Source organism: Mastigoproctus giganteus, chromosome 8 (assembly GCF_048544385.1).
Source record: "Mastigoproctus giganteus isolate SK-2022 chromosome 8, ASM4854438v1, whole genome shotgun sequence".
NCBI lineage: Eukaryota > Metazoa > Arthropoda > Arachnida > Uropygi > Thelyphonidae > Mastigoproctus > Mastigoproctus giganteus.
Window position 1 is genome coordinate 172,550,174 of NC_143582.1, and position 24,347 is coordinate 172,574,520.

The window sequence follows — 24,347 nt, forward strand, 5'->3', positions numbered from 1 at the left end:
CTGTACAGGGAAATAGAGTGGGCCGTACAGTCTTATAATGGGGGATTTTAATTTCCCAGATATTGACTGGAATCTGTGGGTTGGTCACTCACACGCTAGCAAGGCTTTTGTGGATTTATTGGCTGACTGTTTAATGCATGCTCGGGAGGCAACAAGAGGGAGTAATACTCTTGATCTGATTATCAGTAGTGATTCTTCATGCATTAAGAATCTGCAGATAAAGGAACCACTAGGTGGCGGTGATCACAGCGTGCTGAAGTGGGATTTACTCAAAGAGGTAACTACCATCAGGGGTAAAGGGAAGGGTTTTTGCTTTCGAAAAGGCGACTACGATGGTGAGACAGTATTTCAATTCTATACAGTGGGACCAACTGATGATGTTACCAACAGCAAATTCAAAATGAGAAGAATTCAAAGAACTTATCTTGGAAGCTACTAGGCCTTACATACCAACTAAGAAATAATGTTCAAGAATTAGGCCTGAATGGATATCAGATGAACTAATCAGACATATGGGAGAGAAGAAAAATGCATGGGATACATATAAATTAATGGGTGACGTGGAAGCCTATGATAGATATAAGCTGGTCTGTAACTAAGTCACAAAGGAGATTAGGCAGACAAAGGCAGATTATGAGAAATCCTTGGCAAAGGATGCAAAGAAAAACAGAAAAGAGTTCTTTACCTATGTAAACTCTAGAAGGAAAGGGATGAATCAGATTGGTCCACTGGATATTGATAGTTCAACAGTTGAGGATCCTGCTCAGGTGGCTAACAAACTAAACCAGTATTTTACATCTACATTCACACATGAGGAGTTATTCGGGAAGGGGAATACCAGAGGTGAAGTAAACTCTGGCAGTGAGCCAGATGATTTTGTAATAATTAAGAGGAAAGTGGAGGAGAAATTGTTGAAGATAAACATAAAAAAGGCACGCAGGGTGGATGGGATCTATCTGGTTATATTAAAAGAGGCAGCAAAGGAAGTAAGCAAACCCTTAGCTATAATTATGAGAGCTTCTTTGGACTCAGGGGTGGTACCCATAGACTGAAGATGTGCAAATGTGACCCCAATTCACAAAGAAGGATCAAAGGGATTTACTCAAAGAGGTAACTACCATTAGGGGTAAAGGGAAGGGTTATTGCTTCCGTAAAGGCGACTACGATGGACTGAGACAGTATTTAAATTCTATACAGTGGGACCAACTGATGATGTTACCAACAGCAAATTCAAAATGGGAAGCATTCAAAGAACTTATCTTGGAAGCTACTAGGCTTTACATACCAACTAAGAAATATTGTTCAAGGTTTAGGCCAAAATGGATGTCAGATGAACTAATGAGGCATATGGCAGAGAAGAAAAATGCATGGGATACATACAAATTAACACATGACACAGAAGCCTATGATAGATACAAGTTGATATGCAACCAAGTTACAAAGGGGGTTAGGCAGGCGAAGGCAGAGTACGAGAAATCCTTGGCAAGGGATGCAAAGAAAAACAGCAAAGAGTTCTTTACTTATGTAAACTCTAGAAGGAAGGGGATGAATCAGATTGGTCCACTTGATATTGATGGGTCAAGTGTTGATGATCCTGCTCAGGTAGCTAACAAACTAAATGAATATTTTGCATCGACATTCACACATGAGGAGTTATTCAGCGAGGGGAATGCCAGAGGTGTATTCAACTCTAGCAGTAAGCTAGAGAATCTTGAAATAACTGGGAGTAAAGTGGAGGAGTTACTGTTGAAGATAAACACAAAAAAAGGCACCCGGGGTGGATGGGATCTATCCAGTTATATTAAAGGAGGCAGCAAAGGAAGTAAGCAAACCCTTAGCCATAATTATGAGAGCTTCCTTGGACTCAGGGGAGGTACCCATAGACTGGAAATGTGCAAATGTGACCCCAATTCACAAAGGAGGATCAAAGGCTGACACAAGTAATTATAGACCTGTGAGCTTAACTTCTGTTCCAGGAAAATTAATGGAGGCACTGGTTAAAGAAGCACTGCAGGATCATTTAGACAAGACTTCAGTTATAGCTCAGACACAGCATGGTTTTGTTAAGGGGAAGTCTTGCCTGACCAACTTGATTGGATACTATGATGCAGTCACAAAAGCACTGGATGCAGGGAATAACTTTGATATTATATACTTGGATCTTAGAAAGGCTTTTGATACTGTTGCACATGGAAGACTGCTACACAAATTGGAGCAGTGTGACATTGGAGGCAAATTGCTGCTATGGATAAAGGGGTGGTTGAGGGGGAGAAGACAGAGAGTGGTAATCAATGGACACTGCTCATCGTGGACTGATGTTATTAGTGGAGTCCCTCAGGGCTCAGTGTTGGGTCCATTATTGTTTTCTGTATTTATAAATGATATTGATGATGGTATATCGGGCTTAATGTCCACGTTTGCAGACGATACAAAGGTTGGCAGGGTTGTCAAGGACACTACTGACACTATGCTGCTACAACAGGATCTGGAAAGGTTGAGCAGATGGGCTGAGAGGTGGCAATGAAGTTTAACATTGATAAATGTAAAGTACTACACATGGGAAACAGCAACCCCAGAGCAACGTATCAACTCTGTGGTACTACACTGACAGTGGTAGAGAATGAAAGGGACTTGGGGGTGGTTGTGCAGGCAGATATGAAGTTCTCTGAGCAGTGCAGACGGGCTGCAAGAGTAGCTCATGGAGTATTGTCAATGATATACAGGAATTTTTCCAGCAGGGATAAGGAGGTGATTATTCCATTGTATAAGGCGATGGTCAGGCCACACCTAGAGTACTGTATACAGGTCTGGAGGCCTCATTTCAAGAAGGATGTAGAGCTGCTGGAACGAGTACAGAGAAGGGCAACAAGATTAGTAAATGGAACAAAGGGGTGCTCTTACGAAGAAAGGCTTAAGTTTTGCAAATTACAGTGTCTGGAGACTAGGCACCAGCGAGGTGATCTGATAGAGGTGTATAAAGCCTTGAATGGTTTAAGCATGCTCAATGCTGATGGGATTCTTCCTCTAGCTCAGAAAAATCACCTGAGAGGGCATAAATTCAGATTGAGGAAAGACAGATGTAGGATACACGTGCGGAAATTTGCCTTTAGCCAGCGGGTGGTTGGTTGGTGGAACAGACTTCCATCCCTTGTGGTGGAGGTTGATAGCCTAAATAAGTTTAAGGCTCAGCTGGACAGGTATTTTGAACGAACAGAGGGGTGAAGTGGAAGTGGTTTTTTTTTTTTTTTTTTTGGCTGATGCTGCATAAGCTTGCTTTCTTGCATCAAATGCCTCTACTAATGCTAATGCTAATGCTAAAAAGGCTGACGCAAGTAATTATAGACCTGTGAATTTAACTTCTGCTCCATGAAAATTTATGGAGGCACTGGTTAAAGAAGCACTGCAGGATCATCTAGACAAGACTTCAGTTATAGCTCGGACAAAGCATGGTTTTGTTAAGGGAAAGTCTTGCCTGACCAATCTGATTGGATACTATGATGCAGTCACAAAAGAACTGGATGCAGGGAATAACTTTGATATTATATATTTGGATCCTAGAAAGGCTTTTGATACTGTTGCACATGGAAGACTGCTGCATAAATTGGAGCAGTGTGGCACCGGAGGCAAATTGCTGCTATGGATAAAGGGATGGTTGAGGGGGAGAAGACAGAGAGTGGTAATCAATGGACAATGCTCATCGTGGACTAATGTTATTTGTGGAGTCCCTCAGGATTCAGTGTTGAGTCCATTATTGTTTTCTGTATTTATAAATGATATTGATGATGGTATATCACGCTTAATGTCCACGTTTGCGGACGATACAAAGGTTGGCAGGGTTGTTAAGGACACTACTGATGCTATGCTGCTGCAACAGGATCTGGAAAGGTTGAGCAGATGGCCTGAGAGGTGTCAAATGAAGTTTAACACTGACAAATGTAAAGTACTACATATGGGATACAGTAACTCCAGAGCAATGTATCAACTCTGTGGTTATTACACCATGAGCTACTCCTGCAGACGGCCTGCAAGAGTAGCTCATGGTGTCTTGTCAAAGATATACAGGAATTTTTCTAGCAGGGATAAGGAGGTGATTATTCCCTTATATAAGGCAATGGTCAGGCCACACCTTGAGTACTGTATACAAGTCTGGAGGCCTAATTTCAAGAAGGATGTAGAGCTGCTGGAACGAGTACAGAGAAGGGCAACAAGATTAGTGAAGGGAACAAAGGGTTGCTCTTACGATGAAAGGCTTAAATTTTGCAAATTAAAATATGTGGAAACTAGACACCGGCAAGGTGATCTGATAGAGGTGTATAAAGCCTTGAATGGTTTGAGCATGCTCAAAGCCGATGGAATTCTTCCTCTTGCTCAGAATAATCACCTGAGAGGGCATAAATTCAAATTGAGGAAAGACAGATGTAGGATAGATGGGCAGAAATTTGCCTTTAGCCAGAGGGTAGTTGGTTGGTTGGTGGAACAGACTTCCATCCCTTGTTGTGGAAGTTGATAGCCTAAATAAATTTTAAGGCTCAGCTGGACAGTTATTTCGAACGAATGGAGGGATGAAATGGGAGTGGTTTTTTTTTTTTTTTTTTGGCTGATTCTGCATAAGCTTGCTTTCTTGCTTCTAATGTTAATGCTAACACTTGTCAGGGTACCTTTCTGAATAAAGTTCACATGCTCTTAATGCATTCCCATCTGAAAAACCATAAGTGTAGTGCATCTCTGCCATTTCACTCACCGAATACATTTTCTTTACGATTTCTTTAATCCAAAGTAATCTGCAGTATCTTCCACAACGAACTAACGTTTGGTAAACAACAAAGCAAAAGCCAATCAGCAAAACAAAACATTACTACCCATCGCAGATATCTTTTCCACTGAGTGGTGGAGTCTCTACTAGTATTGTGTTTACATAACTTGATAGAGGTATCAAGACATGCAGGCAAGAAACTAAGCATTTCTAGATCCGTGTTTATATGAACTTTTTTTAATGTTTGGTCAATGGGAATACGCTCCTAGAATATTTGACAGCAATTTAAATACACCCTGCATACACTTAGTGATCACTGAATTATGATAACCTCATCCATAACAGAATATGCCACATAGCTTAAAAGTATAAAAAGCCAAACACCTTCATAAGCTTGAGCAGTGGTAATTTGCAATTGGTCATGCAAGTCAAAGTGATAAAACAGCAGTTGTAGGATGCAGTACAGATATCACAGAGTTTCAAAAGGGCATGATTGTGGGAGCCCATGCATCAGTTGCATCCATATTAAAAGTGGTCCGCCTTATCGGTTGCTCATGGTCCACTGCAGTTAAGGTATAAAAAGAATGGTGTTGAACAGGTCAAAACACCTCCTGCCGACAAATTATAAAGGATTACGCAGGGTGTAGGTAAGCGAAGGGTGTAGTGCAATGTACTGGCACAATGGCAGTTGGCATCGCAATACAATATGAGGAATCCAAGACCAGTATCCCAAATGGCAATGTGCAGCACATTCCGAAGTATGGGTTCCATACATCTCCTGTTCCTTGGTACAAAGAGGAAAAGAAGAATAGTAATCTCAGAGATCATCCCATTTCACATTCTTATAAGGTCAAAACATGAGGCTTGGAGTATCCATGAGAGAAAGCCTCTTGGAGAAGAGAAATCACCAAGTTGTAAACTTTCAAAGGTTGTTCTTTCAAAGGTTGTTCGTGAGAAAAAGTTCAAGTGTATTGGGTGTCTGGTCAAGGTATTCTGGTACGTAAATCTGTGCAAGGTCATTTAGTAATTGTAAAAGTGTCAGCATCTCGACCAGCTGGATCCGTGTGAGTAAAATACAGAAGCCATTTGGAGTTATGAATATTGAAATCGCCTAGGAAAATTACTTCACTGTTAGGAAATTTTGTCTCGAGAAAGTCGAGTTTCAAAGAAAGAAAGTTGAAGAGTTCCAAGTGATTAGTCAGGATGGAAAATGATAGAAGCAGCATATGAATTTGAGAGAATGGGGTAGAGAGATTTTAAGCCAGACAGAGAAGATAGAAAAGAGAAAATTCCATATTATTAAGTCTCTGACTGGAATATCAGAGGGGACATATGCACAAGTACCACTGTGAAGCAAAAGGAAAAACTTACCTATTAGCCTGCTGATCAGCACCGAATAATGATTATTGCTAGTTTTGGGTCCAATGCAGCTATCCTACCATTGCCAAATTTACTTCAAATATTTATGACCTCCCTAATGTGCTTTTAATAATAAAAATATTTTATATTCTACAACCAGAGTAATCAATTGAGATAAAATTCTAAAAACTATTGTTAACCATGTTAATTTTTAAAGTAGCTCATATGGTAAAATCTTTGACAAAGAATGCTAAGAAAAACAGCAAGAATTTCTTTAGTTATATAAACCTTAGAAGGAAGGGGTTGAATCAGATTGGTCCACTTGATATCGATGGTTCGAGTGTTTATGATCTCAGAGAGCTGACAATCTGAATGAGTATTTTTGCATCTACGTTCACACATGAGTTATTAAGGGAGGAGAATGCCAGAAGTTTATCAAACTGTAACAGGTTGCTTTTCACCAAGGAAAATTACCCCACTGTTAGGAAAGTTGGACTGGAAATAGTTGAGTTTCAAAGAAAGGAAGTTAAAGAGTTCCAAGTGATTAAAGTTCGGAAAATTACAGAGGCAACAGAAGAATTTGACAGAATGGGGTAGAAAGATTTTAAGCCAGAGAAGATCGAAAAGAGGAGATTTCAAATTACTAAAACACTGACAAGGAATATCAGAGCGGACATATGCACAAGTACCACCTTTGACGTAAAAAGAAGTGTACAGCAAATAATTAGGACAACTGAGATGAGCAGTGGTTGAATCAACTGATAACTGTGATTATGTCAGAAAAAGTAAGCTGCGCTTGACAGACTAAGTGGACATCACTGAGATTGTAACTGAGACAACATATATTTATGAAATTAATGAGAAAGTGTTTGAGAGGTTTAGATCTTTTCACAGATAAGTTTATTCTATTAGTTTGACTACTAATGTAGAAACTTGATGAGTTTGGTACGAGGTTAGCCTGTGCGGACGAGGCTCTTCGACGCTCTTGGAACAGAGAAGTTTTTCCTGATTTATTAGCTTAAATTGTCATATTAACTTATTTTCTAGAGTAGCTTTATATTCCTAGTTACGATACTTAGTTTAAAGTTTAACTTTGACAGAGATTTTGTAGGTATCGGTAACGGTATCAAATCCACGTGTTACAAATTGAACGAGAGGTCTTTTTTTTTAACCAAATTTAGTCGATTTATTAACCAATTGTTATATCAAATTAACTTCTATAAGTAGATTATAGACCTAGTCAGGATCCTTAGTTTATTCTAAATTGAGATAGCGAGATTTGGAAGCTAATCAATACTTACGAGTCCGTAGAAGTACCGTTCGTGAATTCCCGCCATTTTTACACGATAGCATAAGCTTAGTGTAGTATAGTGCATAATATAATATTGTCAATCAATTAATCAGTAAATCTATTAATCTTGATAAACTTTATTGTCAATTAAATTGTACTTTTAACTATATATATATATATATATATAACGACTTGGTCGTAACAAATAATTAATACATAACTATAGTGGTACACGTGATACGGAAGTTGTATAAAGGGAACTCGTAGAAAACACTAGATACCGAAAAAATAAATATAGCGTTATAACTGTTTTGGGATATAACTTAAGGAATTAATTTTGTTTTGAAATTTTATTATATAAATCGGAATCATGAATCAGACCAAAGCAGCAAAGCAAAAGGCTCAAGCTAATGGGAGTGCTGTGGTTCAGAGGAGAACTGAGGGGGGGCAGTTGCCCTCTGAATCACAGTCTTTTAAAAGGCACTGTTTGCTTGATGTTTGCGGAGCAGTCGGGTACGGGACATGATACTGCCAAGGGGGATGTCTTCGTGTGTGCATGATGTAAGGAGTGCAAGGAAATCAGGCGACCGACAACTCAGCGTTGTTATGGGACTTTATGAGAGCTTGAAGGACAGGGTGGATGCCCTCAAAGGAAATAAATTGAGGGGCCCATAAAGCTCTCAGCTGCCCACATCAATGCCAGAGCTTGCACTTGGTCATCAGGCAACACAGAGGCAGCCCCCTAGGCAGAATGCGCTGGTCCCACAGGAACTAGTAGTTGTTGGTGACTCTATTGTCAGGGAAACGGGGAACATGCTTTGTAAAAAGGATAGGTGGAATAGGACCAGGGTATGTCTGCCAGGGGCAAAGGTTGATGACGTTGTAGAGCGGATATCATCTTTTAAGGGCGCAAAAGGTGATATAGTGGTACACGTTGGATCTAATGATATTAAGAGTAGGAGACCAGCGGAATTACTTAGCAAGTACAGGTCACTGTTGATAAAAATCCGTGAATTAGGGTTGAATTTGAAAGTGTCTGCAATTCTGCCCAGACACGATAGGAGGGAGTATATGATGAGAGCCTTGTCGATCAATTCGGCCCTGGAAAGATTGTGCAAGGCTCAAGGGGTAGAATTTTTTTCAGCCTGGACTGTACTTGTTAACAGGAGAGATTGCTTCTACAGGGATGGGATACACTTAAATAGAAAGGGTGCAAGAATTTTTGCTGATGCTGTCGAGGCAGTGTTAGGTGGGTCGGAAAACTGCTAGTTGGGGGGGATACAAGGACTAATAGATTAACAGTAGCCATGTGGCAGAGGTGGAAGTGATTCTTGAACTGCTTCTATTGAAATGAGCAGAAGCCTGATAAACAAGATGCAGGATATTTCAGAGACTGCTGGGAGTCATTGCGGTACAAGTAAACACATGGGTTGTGTTAGGGTAGCTAAGAATAGAAACAGGTGCATGTATACCTGCGTGTACACCAATGCTAGGAGTTTGGTAAATAAATTTGATGAATTTGAGGTATTGCTCAAAACATCAAAGGCAGATATTGTTGGGATATCAGAGACGTGGTGTCACACAGATATAAGGAATGCGGAACTGGAATTTGGGGAATACAATGTGTATAGAAAGGATAGACAGGACAGGAGGGGAGGGGAGGAGGGATTATGCTATTAGTTAATAAACACATAAAGTCCAAGGAAGTGAAGCCAGTCGACATCGATGGACAGGGCAGTGTCGAGTCAGTTTGGTGTGACATAAGCATAGGGAAATCAAAATTGAGAGTAGGAGTGTCTATAGGCCTAATGACTCTGATGAGTATAATAAGATATTGTACAGGGAAATAGAGTGGGCCAGTAAATCAGTGAGTCTTATAATGGGGGATTTTAATTTATCAGATATTGACTGGAATTTGTGGATTGGTCACTCGCACACTAGCAAGGCTTTTGTGGATTTACTGGATAATTGTTTTCTACATCAGCATGTTCGTGAGGCAACAAGAGGGAGCAATACTCTTGATCTGATTATCAGTAGTGATTCTTCATGCATTAAGAATCTGCAGATAAATGAACCACTAGGTGACAGTGATCACAGTGTGTTGAAGTGGGATTTACTCAAGGAGGTAGCTACCATCAGAGGTAAAGGGAAGGGTTTTTGTTTTCGTAAAGGCGACTATGATGGTCTGAGACAGTATTTAAAATCTTTACAGTGGGACCAACTGATGATGTTACCAACAGCAAACTCAAAATGGGAAGCATTCAAGGAACTAATCTTGGAGGCTACCAGGCTTTACATACCAACTAAGAAATATTGTTCAAGGTTTAGGCCTAAATGGTTGTCAGATGAACTAATGTGACATGTGGCAGAGAAGAAAAATGCATGGGATACATACAAATTAATGGGTGACATGGAAGCCTATGATAGATATAAGGTGGTCTGTAACCAAGTCACAAAGGAGATTAGGCAGGCAAAGGCAGACTACGAAAAATCCTTGGCAAAGGATGCAAAGAAAAACAGAAAAGAGTTCTTTACCTATTTAAACTCAAGAAGGAAAGGGATAAATCAGATTGGTCCACTGGATATTGATGGTTCAACAGTTGAGGATCCTGCTCAGGTGGCTAACAATCTAAACGAGTATTTTGCATCTACATTCACGCATGAGGAGTTATTCAGGAAGGAGAATGATGTAGGTAAAGTAAACATTGGCAGTGAACGCGATGATTTTGTAATAACTGAGAGGAAAGTGGAGGAGAGATTGTTGAGGATAAACATAAAAAAGGCAACTGGGGTGAATGGGATCTATCCAGTTATATTAAAGGAGGCAGCAAAGGAAGTAAGCAAACCCCTAGCCATAATTATAAGAGCTTCTTTGGACTCAGGGGAGGTACCCATAGACTGGAGATGTGCAAATATAACCCCAATTCACAAAGGAGGATCAAAGGCTGACACAAGTAATTATAGACCTGTTAGTTTAACTTCTGTTCCAGGTAAATTAATGGAGGCACTGGTTAAAGAAGCACAGCAGGATCATCTAGACAAGAATTCAGTTATAGCTCAGACACAGAATGGTTTTGTTAAGGGCAGTTCTTGTCTGACCAGTTTGATTGGATAGTACGATATAGTCACAAAAGAACTGGATGCAGGCAATAACTTTGATATTATATATTTGGATCTTAGAAAGGCTTTTGATACTGTTGCGCATGGAAGACTGCTGCACAAATTGGAGCAATATGGCATTGGAGGCAAATTGCTGCTATGGATAAAGGGATGGTTGAGTGGCAGAAGACAGAGAGTGGTAATCAATGGACACTGCTCAACGTGGACTAATGTTATTAGTGGAGTTCCTCAGGGTTCAGTGTTGGGTCCATTGTTGTTTTCTGTATTGATGATGGTATATCAAGCTTAATGTCCAAGTTTGTAAACGATACAAAGGTTGGCAGGGTTGTTACGGACACTACTGACGCTATGCTGCTGCAACAGGATCTGGAAAGGTTGAACAGATGGTCTGAGAGGTGGCAAATGAAGTTTAACATTGACAAATGTAAAGTACTACATATGGGAAACAGTAACCACAGAGCAACATATCAACTCTACGGTACTACACTGACAGTGGTGGAGAATGAAAAGGACCTGGGGGTAATTGCGCAGGCAGATATGAAGTTCTCTGAGCAGTGCAGACGAGCTGCAAGAGTAGCTCATGGTGTCTTGTCAATGATATACAGGAATTTTTCTAGCAGGGATAAGGAGGTGATTATTCCCTTGTATAAGGCAATGGTTAGGCCACATCTTGAGTACTGTATACAGGTCTGGAGGCCTCATTTCAAGAAGGATGTAGAGCTGCTGGAACGGGTACAGAGAAGGGCAACAAGATTAGTGAATGGAACAAAGGGTTGCTCTTACGAAGAAAGGCTTAAGTTTTGCAAATTACAGAGTCTGGAGACTAGGCACCGGCGAGGTGATCTGATAGAGGTGTATAAGGCTTTGAATGGTTTGAGCATGCTCAATGCCAATGGGATTCTTCATCTTGCTCAAAATAATCACCTGAGAGGGCATAAATTCAAATTGAGGAAGGACGGATGTCGGATAGATGTGCGGAAATTTGCCTTTGGCCAGCGGGTGGTTGGTTGGTGGAATCGACTTGCGTCACTTGTTGAAGTTGATAGCCTAAACAAATTTAAGGCTCAACTGGACAGGTACTTCGAACGAACGGAGGGGTGAAATGGGAGTGGTGTGTTTTTTTTTTTGGCTGATGCTGAATAAGCTTGCTTTCTTGCATCATATGCCTCTACTAATGCTAACTTAGTAGTCAAACTATCTTAGTAGTGGGTACTAAGAAACGTTGAGGAGGACATGTACGAAGTAATGATATTTTTGAATATGGGGTACACACAGCAAGAATTACCCAGCTCCTTGACATAACGTTGCCCCCCTGCATACACACTACTTGTACTCCCTCCAGTCTCTATCTGACAGAGCAGAGGTGACAAGATTACACACACTAGCTGATTCAGATGCCTCCTGGAGAGTTAAGCTTATACCAATAAGTTTTGACCAGTGGCCTATCTAGTGGCTGGCATGCAAACACCGTTTTAGAACTGTCTCCTTGAAATATCAAGAAGATTGGATCTCACCATGATGCCCATCACAACCTCAAAAGACATCAATCATAATGCATGATGGAGGAGATGAGGTGGGGGGTGCCAGAGCTTTGCTCTGGAGACTAAACTTGGGTTTCATCACTTCAAACCTCCAAGCAGCAAAGTGGTGGTATTGCACCGTTTGATGAGACTACCTAGTCTTGTCTGGTAACACAGAGGAGATGCATTCCTCAGTGTGGTGTGAACACCCCACCCTGACCTCTGCTTACATTGGTTCGCACCTAGGTGTTCACCTCCAGTATACTAGGTGCTGTATTTCAGGACTTGCACACAAGGGTTATACCCAGGGTTACTAACAGCCCACCACTGTGAAGGTGAAAGCAGAGGATTTCGTTGTTGCAGAACTACTAGACTTTGCTGAAATTTGTCCATTTGACTCAAGTGTTACGTGAATATTAGTTCCATCAGAGTTTTGGACTCCCAGATAGCAAGCCCAGCTTGTCATGCCTGAGGGAATGTCTGTGATATCTTCAAGGACCAAAGGCACTTAAATATTATCATCGTAACGAGATGAAGTTTATACTCTTTGGAACTCTTCTGTTGATCAATCAAATCTAGTTGACGAGGAGCGTATCCTCCTATTTCTGATAATGTGTTGCTAGCCCTTCTGGCAAACCTAATGTGTTTATTAGCTCTTCTTTTATTTATTAAATCCCAACAAGGCACCTCCGTAGCCAGGTGGGCAGGAGCAGCAGTGCATACCACATGCTTCTTGATTAGACCGGGGTTCGAGGCCGTGACTACCAAATATGGAGGATGCGGAAAGGTCAGTGAATGACCACCACATATCCCAGGAGCAATATGGCCTTAGTTGCTAATGCTCCTAAAAACTAAAATAACATAACTAACAAACAAATCCCAACAACTAATGTGTTGTTAGCCCTTCTGGCAAACCTAATGTGTTTGTTAGTCCTTCTTTTTGGGATTTATTAAATCCCAACTTCTGCAAGAAAAAGAGAAAAAAAACAGGAGCACTCAAATTTTTTAGAGGAGTTGTCCGATTCTTTTAACACTAATCTGAGTATTCATTCACACACTTTTTAAACGTGAACATTGACAAATATTAATAATTATTAGTTTTTATTGATCTGAACTAAACTTATGACTATAGTGATCTGTCTCTTTTTCTGAGAATGATCTTTAACTTAGGAATTAAAGGTAACATCTATGAGTTAACATAATCTTATTTAACAAATATAATGCTCATTGTTGAGAATAAGTCTACAAAAATAATAAAAAAAAAAAACATTACTTATATGCCCCAGGCATACACTCTTGTGCTCACAGTATTCAAAAGAACTGAACATTTTCTTGCCCAGTTCTTTGCAACATATTTTAATTGACCTTTTTACTGCTATTCAAAAATTCAATGATAAAATTTATGCTGGTAATATTCTCCTGCATACAAAATTTTCCAGGAGATAACCACTGATCTACAAACTGGCTTGTTTAATGCACGGAATACAACCTTCAGTTGAAAATAAACCTGGAATTAGCAAGAGTTAATCAAAACTTTTATTATTTAAACTTTTACATACAATTACTGATTCTATACCTCTTATCTGATTACACAATCATGGTTGTTTACGATTACTAAGTTATAACTTCTTTGCATATTCTCTTATAATAACTGAATTAGTCAAAATAAATATCTGGGGTTCATCATCATCATCATCAGCCATTTTCAATCCACTGCAGGATGAAGGCCTCTCCAGCAACTTTCCAGTTCCTTCTGTTTTGAGCACTGGCCATCCATTTACTACTCAAAAACTCATGAATTTCATCTATCCATCTCTGCCTTTGTCTTCCAGGTTTTCTTCTAGCTCCTCTTGGGTACCATTGTGTTATTTTCTTAGTCCATCTGTCATCATGTCTTCGAGCTATGTGTCCTGCCCAAGACCATTTTAGTTCTTTAGTTTTGATAAGAATGTCCTTTACTTGAGTTTGCTGCCTAATCCATGTGTTTCTCTTCTTATCTAACAATCTGGGGTTATGGCTTAATAATTCTTTTAATCGAGCAACAAAAAAAACCACATTAATTATTTAGTTAGAAAATTAAGTTTGTTGCACATCTATTCTATCACATTCTAAACAAACTGAATTTAACAACTAAAAACTCTGCCTATTTTGCTTTACAATATTTTACTATATTCTGCTTATTTTACAATTAAATTAAGGTGCTGTAACATTTCGTTTAGAATGTGCGAATTACTAACAGAAAACAGTGTTAGGATAATTCTAATTTGAAAAGATAGGTATTTCTCAAATTTAAACTTATGTACCTTACTCAAAATTGAAACCAAATTTAATCCTCAAATAACTTAGACTGTATTTTATCCAAGGCAAACAGTTAATTTCATATCATACTCAATAAGGCCACTTATTAAATATGATATATAACTCTTTTGTTAGATAATCCCCCTCCTTTTAACAAATATGATTTTAGGCATACCTTTTATATTACCTGTATTGTCAACACTACATTAAAAGTAACTTTATCTTCAACATTAAGAGTACATATTATTTTAGCATTATTATATTCTTAAGAAAACATATTATTCAAAATGAACTTGTCAAAGGATTATGTAAGATAGAATTAAGCTGTATATTCATTTTTCCCCTATTTCCTTCCTAATTTTCTGAAAAGAGAAGCAAAAGGAATTACCCTGTACAATGTTTCAGAACAACTTAGAAAAGAATTACAACTTGTTCATGAGAAGCTAACTACTTCTTTACAAGCTTGTAGCATTGTAAAATTTATTATTTGAATAAATAAATAAATACTGTATTGTATTATTAAAACAAAACAAATGTTAATTAAAACACATTTACAGATTATATAGATCACTTTCCTTCAATTATATTTTATAATCAACTGGCTGTATTGAGCGTTTGTTAATGTAGTCTACTGAAAACTATTTAAATCACTGTTACCTGGATCATGGATTAAACATTCAAGCATATAACTTACATTTTTAATAAATTAAGAGTATCTTAATTTTTTAAATTTAAAAATTCTTTAAAATTTTTACTATATTAAGGATAAACTATAATCTTTCAGTGCTAGAATTTCAGTTTAGATTCTTTACTAAATTATGCAGTTAATGTTCAGCAGAGTTTAAAAAGTTCTCATCTGGATGAGAACTACAAAAACAATTAAATTTGTGCATAATCTTATAAACCAATTTTGGAAATATTACCACTTGTTGTTGATATTGAAAAAAAAAAGGAAGGTTATACTGATTATACACAAATAATTATATACTGACCAGAAAATGAGAGAAAATTTGATATTAAAAAATAGGTATTAGATAAATGATGCTTTCATTCTCAGTTTGTCTTATAATTTTTGTATTCCCATATAAATCATCCAACAGTTTTAATAAATATGGCCCTTCTAACACTATGAATAACAATTTGTCAATGAAAGCTTTCAAATAAAGGAAAACAAACATTTTCACTATCAGAATTAAACTATTGAATGAGAAGATCTTTGAATAACCTTGAATTGTAAAAAAAAGGTTTTAATTCAAATTGCCCTCTTTTAATTTGTGAACCTCAAGTTTTTATCTTCGTTTGTTGTTTTCCACCAATTTTAAGAAAAGATGTTAATAAATTAGTTTTTGATATTTCTATATTTTGGATTACATCAGAAACTTATTGATAAGAAGCTTAGCCCTCTAAACAAGACTCTAATTTTGCAAATTTTTATAATGCGGCTTTAAAAATTTCTGAAGTAAAAAAATTAACGGAAAGATCGTTATTGAAAAATTTTGAAACAAAGGATTAAAAAAACCCTTCATAATGAAATCTTATGTTCACAGAAAAGTTAAGGAATAAAAAATAAATAAAAATGATCTTACTTCAAAGCATAATACAATCATTTCACTGGTAGCAAGGAAGGCTGGAAAAGCAGTACACCTGTTAGTACAGTTGTAGGTCTGCTGGAAGTAGCTTCTAAGACCATAATAATGTGTCTTCTATGCTGAAAGTCTAAGTGTACCTTTGTTTCATAGAAGTCTGTCTTGGTCTCCTGTGAATTGGACAGGGCTTTGTGCTTAGGCTGTGTTTACCTCATCTCTACAGAAGTCAGGTTATGTGCAAAAATGCTTTCTTCTGTAATGTTTTCCATATAGAAAGATGAGATGAGGACTTCAGGAAACTAATAGTAACTTTACAAATAAATAAATAAACTTTATTTGTATAACAAGGAATACTGAATACATACAGAAAATACAAATGCTCATCACAATATTTAGTACCAGAGGTTAATCTTGTGTCTATATTTCAGGATGACTATATTGGATCATAGGAGTTTGCACAATGGAAAATACAAGAACATCACTCAGTGATGTCATACAGATTTGAACATGTGGTACAAGTCATTTAGTCACAACTGCAGCTGAGTGAATTTTACATTAGTGAAGACTTGTATATCATACTCATCTACTGTTGGTATGTTGTTTTATTATTATTATTAGCCATATGGTGAAAGGAAGCCTGAGGCTCATGCTACACCAGCCAAAAAAACATTCTGAGTTACCCTGAGAGAGAGAGAGAGAGAGAGAGAGAGAGAGAGAGAGAGAGAGAGAGAAGTAGAAGGGAATTGCCAAGAATGAGAAGATGATATCCGGCTCAGGACCATGGGTGTGCCAAGCCCATACTCACCAGATGTGAGTCCCTGGGATTTGTAAGTCTTTCATGGCAGTGGTAATGTCCCAATTTTCTGTCTAGAAATTTTCTTTCAGGAGTGCTCATTGTGCAATTTAGTTTTTTAAGTTCCAATTAACAATAGGAGAAATTAATTAATGCAGATCATAAGACATAAGTTTAACTGTGTACACAGTACTGCCATAGATACTGTCACATGTGTTACTGCATATAGCCACAAAATAAAAAGACACAGGAACTCAAAACTCTGTGGATTTATTCTTGAACACCCAAAAAATGAAGCAACACAACACTCATTCAAAATGACCCCCCCCCCTTTGTTTTTTACACAAGACCTCAAACTTTCCGGCCATTCATCAATAGAAGTATGCACAACATCCAGCAGGGAATTGACTACAGCATGCTCCAGTGATCTCTTCAGGTTCTCCAATGTGGCATGCCTTTTAACCACAGACCATCCCTTCCAAATAGCCCACAAACAGTAATCAAGCGGATTAAGATCTGGGCTGGCAGGAGGCCATTCATCATGATTGATGAACTCTGGCACATTCTCAGTCAGCCACATTTGGGCAATCTTTGCCTTGGAGCAGGCGTTGAGTCCTGTTGGAAGATCCAGTGCTGACCACTGAAGAGAGAGAGATCTGATATAGGGGTTTCACATGCAGCTCCAGAATATCATTCAGATACACCCTTGCACTGGTTTTCACCCTCCTGAACACACCTTTGTACCTCCATAGGAGACTCCCCCACCAATCCATCACTGATGCTGAATGATAACCTCTTTTAACCCTTTTAACGGCCTGATCAGAGCTATGGGAAAAACCTTGTCATTTTGACGTTGTAACTCTCCTCAATAGTAAAAATCTTTCATCTGTGAAAAGTATCTGTCGATGCTTACCATTCATGTACCGACACTGCCAGTGCCGGACCAAGATATTTTTGCGCCCCAGCAGAAAAATTTTCAGAGTGCCCCTTTACTAAGGAGATATATATATATTTTTTTTTTTTTTTTTTTTCCCCCCCATGATTTGTAAAATTTGGCACCCCGGGCAAGGGTCCTGCTAGCCTGTACCTTAATCTGGCACTGGACCCTGCAGTGTCTCTGATCTTTTGCACCTCCATTCATTGTACCTATCAACTGTACTGTAGACAAATCTTCAGCTCATTCCAAGTGGTTTCAGAAGTTTGAAAATTGTAGGTGCACCATGTCCTGCCTTATGAAGACCTAGGATGATAGTCCTGTTTTCTTTATCTCCTCATTCCATTTTCACTGGCTTCCTTTACTAGTTGATGATACCTGTTAAAGAAAGCCATACATTAGTACAACACATGATGCAAAATCCACAGCTCTGTGATATCATTTTCTATTTTTACGGGTATCTTACTTTTGTGACAGTCTTTATGGCAGTACTGTGTATATCACTATGAAAAGCAATGAATCTTATTTTAGTTATTTACATGAATCTTATTTTAATTATTTACATGAATCTTATTTTAGTTATTTATTTAGTTATTTTTGCTTTGTTAAAAAGTCCATTTTGCCATCCATAAATAATTTTTTTTATATTTATTCTTTATTTTTCTGTTTTGTATTATTTTTCAAGCATGTTTGTTTTTTTCTTAAATTAATTAAATTTTTCTTCTTCTATGATTAAAAAAATAAAAAATAAATAAATTAATTAACTTTTTGAAAATTAATTAATAGAATACAAAGTAATTTTCATTTTACTGCATGTATCTCACACAATGTGACGTTTACTTAATCTAATACTTTACTCATTTTCTCCTGGGTTTTTATAAAAACTGAACTGCAATATTTCACATCTTCTATAATTAACAAAACAAAAATACTAATATTTCATTACAGTATTTATTGTTTGTTATTTGGTTTTTAGGAGCATTAGCAACTAAGGCCACTTTGCTCGGGGGATATGCGGTGGTCATTCACTGACCTTTCCGCATCCTCCCTATTTGGTCGTCACGGGCTCGAACCCTGGTCTAATCAAGGTGTGTGTTATGCACTGCTGCTCCTGCCCACCCGGACAGTATTTATATGTTTAGAAAATTGATAATAGAAAAGTAGCTCCTCAAATGTAACGAAAAATTTTTTTTCTGTGTATACACCATACTTCCCATAGCCATTACTATCCAACACTTCAGCTATAATATACAGTACTCTATAACCTGAGTTGTTTATGAAAAAAAAAATAAATGGCCAAATTTATATTTTTCCAATAAAATCTAGGATGGCTGGACAAATCTTAAAGAGCTAAATATAAAATTTTTGAGAATCCATCTGCCAAAATTAAATTGATTCCTGTGGAAAGAGAGATGGGCAGACAACAGTGTGAAGACAATATGCACTTTATACATTTCCAATCATGCCTAAAAAAAACTGAAAAAAAATTTTCAAAATAACCAGTACAAAATGAAAAATCTTTATTAGAAGATAATACAACATAAACAATAATGTATGCAACCCAAAATGGGCAAAAGAATAAGCAGTTGCTTGTATATCATCAAATCAGCATTTCCCCATAGGCAAACAAAGTAGAGGAAGACCAAGAAGAAGATGAAAAGATGATCTATCCTAAACCCAACAAACAATATGCTTAATAGGAAAAGAAAAAACATTTCCACTTTGTTGGAGCCTGGTAACTTTTTAGTATCTGGTATCTGTTTTATTGGTATCTTCTTAACATTTTATGTTGCAAACACATTTCAAGCAAATAATAACATTATTTAATTATATATATTGCATGGCAGAAATATAATTTTTCAACCATGGGCTATAGAGGTATTCAAGCCACCTTGACATAAACTGCAAAATTGAAATCTATTTCATTTTTCTGACTTAAATAATAGGGACCATAGCAGCATATGCATTACTAAATACTTTAAAATAATGTTCCTTGTTTTCACTACCAAGCCTTGTAATTTGTATTTGAAGTAATAATGCAATAAATGCAGCCTAACTATTCACAAACACTAAAACATCAGTCAGATTTACATCAGGGAAATGTATTAGCATTAGCATTAGTAGAGGCATATGATGCAAGAAAGCAAGCTTATTCAGCATCAGCCAAAAAAAAAAAAAAAAAAACCACTACTCCCATTTCACCCCTCCGTTCGTTCGAAATACCTGTCCAGCTGAGCCTTAAATTTGTTTAGGCTATCAACTTCAACAACAAGCGATGGGAGTCTATTCCACAAACCAACTGCCCGCTGGCTAAAGGCAAATTTCCGCACATCAATCCGACATCCGTCCTTCCTCAATTTGAATTTATGCCCTCTCGGGTGATTATTCTGAGTAAGAGGAAAAATCCCATCGGCATTGAGCATGCTCAAGCCATTCAAAGCCTTATACACCTCTATCAGATCACCTCGCCGATGCCTAGTCTCCAGGCTCTGTAATTTGCAAAACTTAAGCCTTTCTTCGTAAGAGCAACCCTTTGTTCCATTCACTAATCTTGTTGCCCTTCTCTGTACTCGTTCCAGCAGCTCTACATCCTTCTTGAAGGATGTAGAGCTGCTGGAAAGATGAACAGTGCTAACTGACAGTGGCTTTGAAGCTATAAACATAAAATATGAATATAAAAATGTATTATAGTTATGACCTTGGCATTTGGCAAGGTCTGTATTAGAAAATCCTGTCCAAGTGAGTGGACACAGGCAGTATATTGTGCTGACTAAACTGCCATATGGAATTTCTAATGAATACTGATACATATTTTGTACTGTGTATTGTTGTTAGTTGATTATAAACATTGATTATGTGCTTTTAAATATAGATACTGCAACTGTGGGTAGGAAAGTGATTCTGCTTCCAATGGCAGTTATCTCCCACCATATCCCCCTTCCTCCCTCCTTGCCATATCAAGTGACTAATCATAATACACGGCACATGTTTTTGACTGTACACATGTGTTCACAGGCCAATTTGCAAATTATGTTAGCTGAAATACCTGGCCTATTTTCCCTCACCTGACACTGGCAAACTACATCCTCAATTAAGAGATCTAAATAATTCCTCCATTCAGGAATCAAACTCAGACCTCACCAAGTGAGTGGCAGGAGGTGGTAATGCATTATGCTGACTAAGCTGTGACATAAGGCATTTCTAATGAATACCAATACACACACTGTCCAGTCAAAACATTATGACCACTTACTTAATAATGGGCATATCCTCGAATTGCTGCCATTACAGCCACTGTGGTGCAAGACATGGACCATTTGCCACCATAGGACACAAAGCCTTATCAGAGCATGTTGATGTCACCATAAGTGGATCATAAGACGTACATAAAGTACCAATGCATGGAATTGAAAAAAGACAAAAGTACGAGCTGAATGTAACACTGCTTTATTTTCTGTACATAATGTAAAGCTAATTTATAAGTTGCAAGAGATAATATGAGAAAAAAATAAAGTTTTGATACTAAAGCTTGATAATTTTTTTCATTATAACGTTCTAAAAAAAAATGAATATAGCGCATTTTATAGTTAAATTTTATTACATTTTATATGTTTTACATGTAATCTGTAATCCGACTAATGCATATATTTATTCATTAAATGTAATTAGCATTAGCATAGGCACATGATACAAGAAAGCAAGCTAATACAGCATCAGCCACACAAAAAAAAAAAAAAAACCTTCCCATTTCACTAATCCATTAGTTCCAAATGTTTGTCTAGTTCTGCCTTGAATTTATTTAAGCTATCAATTTACACATCAACAGATGGAAATTTTTCGAGCAATCAAATACCCACTGGCTAAAGGCAAACTTCTGCACATCTGTTCTACAACTGTCTTTCCTCAGTTTGAATTTATGCCCCCTCAGGTTTATAATTAATTATATTTAACATAATTAATAACATAACATAATTAATTAATAAATTAATAGAATCATGACTCAGACCAGAGCAGCAAAGCAAAAGGCTCAAGCTAATGGAAGCGCTGTGGCTCAGAGCAGAACTGAGGGGGGCAGTTGTCCTCTGACTCACAGCCTTATAAAATGCACTGTTTGCTTCATGTTTGCAGAGCAATCGGGTACGGGACATGATACTGCCAAGGGGGATGTCTTTGTGTGTGCGCGATGCAAGGAGTGTATCGATATCAGGCAACAACTCGGCGTTCTTGTGGGCCTATATGAGAGCTTGAAGGACAGGGTGGATGCCCTCGAAGAAACTAAATTGAGGGGCCCATCAAGCTCTCAGATGCCCACATCAACGCCAGAGCTTGCACTTGGGCATCGCGTGACACAGAGACAACCCCCCAAGGCAGAATGCGCTGGTCCCACAGGAACTAGTAGTTGTTGGTGACTCTATTGTCAGGGAAACGGGGAACATGCTTTGTAAAAAAGATAGGTGGAACAGGACCAGGGTATGTCTGCCAGGGGCAAAGGTTGATGACGTTGTAGAGCGGATATCATCTTTTAAGGGCACAAAAGGTGATATAGTTGTACACGTTGGCACTAACGATATTAAGAGTAGGAGACCGGCAGAATTACTTAACAAGTACAGGTCACTGTTGAACAAAAGCCGAGAATTAGGGTTGAATTTGAAAGTGTCTGCAATTCTGCCCAGACACGATAGGAGGGAGTATATGATGAGAGCCTTGTCGATCAATTTGGCCCTGGAAAGATTGTGCAAGGCTCAAGGGGTAGAATTTTTTTCAGCCTGGACTGTACTTGTTAACAGGAGAGATTGCTTCTACACGGATGGGATACACTTAAATAGAAAGGGTGCAAGAATATTTGCTGATGCTATCGAGGCAGTGTTAGGTGGGTCGGAAAACTGCTAGCTTGGGGGGAGACAAAGACCAATAGATTGACAGTAGCCACTGGCAGAGGTGAAAGAGATTCTTCCACTGCTTCTATTAGAATGAGCAGAAGCCTGAAAAACAAGATGCATGGTATTTCAGAGACTGCTGGGAGCCATTGCGGTACAAGTAAACACATGGGTTGTGTTAGGGTAGCTAAGAATAGAAACAGGTGCAGGTATACTTGCGTGTACACCAATGCTAGGAGTTTAGTAAATAAATTTGATGAATTTGAGGTATTGCTCAAAACATCAAAGGCAGATATTGTTGGGATATCAGAGACGTGGTGTCACACAGATATAAGGAATGCGGAACTGGAATTTGGGGAATACAATGTGTATAGAAAGGATAGACAGGACAGGAGGGGAGGGGAGGAGGGATTATGCTATTAGTTAATAGCATAAAACCAAGGAAGTGAAGCCAGTCGACATCGCTGGACAGTGCGGTGTCGAGTCAGTTTGGTGTGACATAAGCATTGAGAAATCAAAATTGAGAGTAGGAGTGTGCTATAGGCCTAATGACTCTGATGAGTATAATAAGGAACTGTACAGGGAAATAGAGTGGGCCAGTAAATCAGAGAGTCTTATAATGGGAGATTTTAATTTCCCAGATATTGACTGGAATTTGGGGGCTGGTTACTCACACACTAGCAGGGCTTTTGTGGATTTATTGGATGATTGTTTTCTACATCAGCATGTTCGGGAGGCAACTAGAGGGAGTAATACTCTTGATTTGATTATCAGCAGTGATTCTTCATGCATTAAGAATCTGCAGATAAATGAACCACTAGGTGGCAGTGATCACAGTGTGCTGAAGTGGGATTTACTGAAAGAGGTAACTACCATTAGGGGTAAAGGGAAGGGTTATTGCTTCCGTAAAGGCGACTACGATGGACTGAGACAGTATTTAAATTCTATACAGTGGGACCAACTGATGATGTTACCAACAGCAAATTCAAAATGGGAAGCATTCAAAGAACTTATCTTGGAAGCTACTAGGCTTTACATACCAACTAAGAAATATTGTTCAAGGTTTAGGCCAAAATGGATGTCAGATGAACTAATGAGGCATATGGCAGAGAAGAAAAATGCATGGGATACTTACAAATTAACACATGACACAGAAGCCTATGATAGATACAAGTTGATATGCAACCAAGTTACAAAGGAGGTTAGGCAGGCGAAGGCAGATTACGAGAAATCCTTGGCAAGGGTTGCAAAGAAAAACAGCAAAGAGTTCTTTACTTATGTAAACTCTAGAAGGAAGGGGATGAATCAGATTGGTCCACTTGATATTGATGGCTCAACTGTTGATGATCCTGATCAGGTAGCTAACAAACTAAATGAATATTTTGCATCGACATTCACACATGAGGAGTTATTCAGCGAGGGGAATGCCAGAGGTGTATTCAACTCTAGCAGTAAGCTACAGAATCTTGAAATAACTGGGAGTAAAGTGGAGGAGAAACTGTTGAAGATAAACACAAGAAAGGCACCCGGGGTGGATGGGATCTGATTATCAGTAGTGATAATCATGCATTAAGAATCTGCAGATAAATGAACCACAAGGTGGCAGTGATCACAGTGTGTTGAAGTGGGATTTACTCAAGGAGGTAACTACCATCAGAGGTAAAGGGAAGGGTTTTTGTTTTCGTAAAGGCGACTATGATGGTCTGAGACAGTATTTAAAATCTATACAGTGGGACCAACTGATGATGTTACCAACAGCAAACTCAAAATGGGAAGCATTCAAGGAACTAATCTTGGAGGCTACCAGGCTTTACAT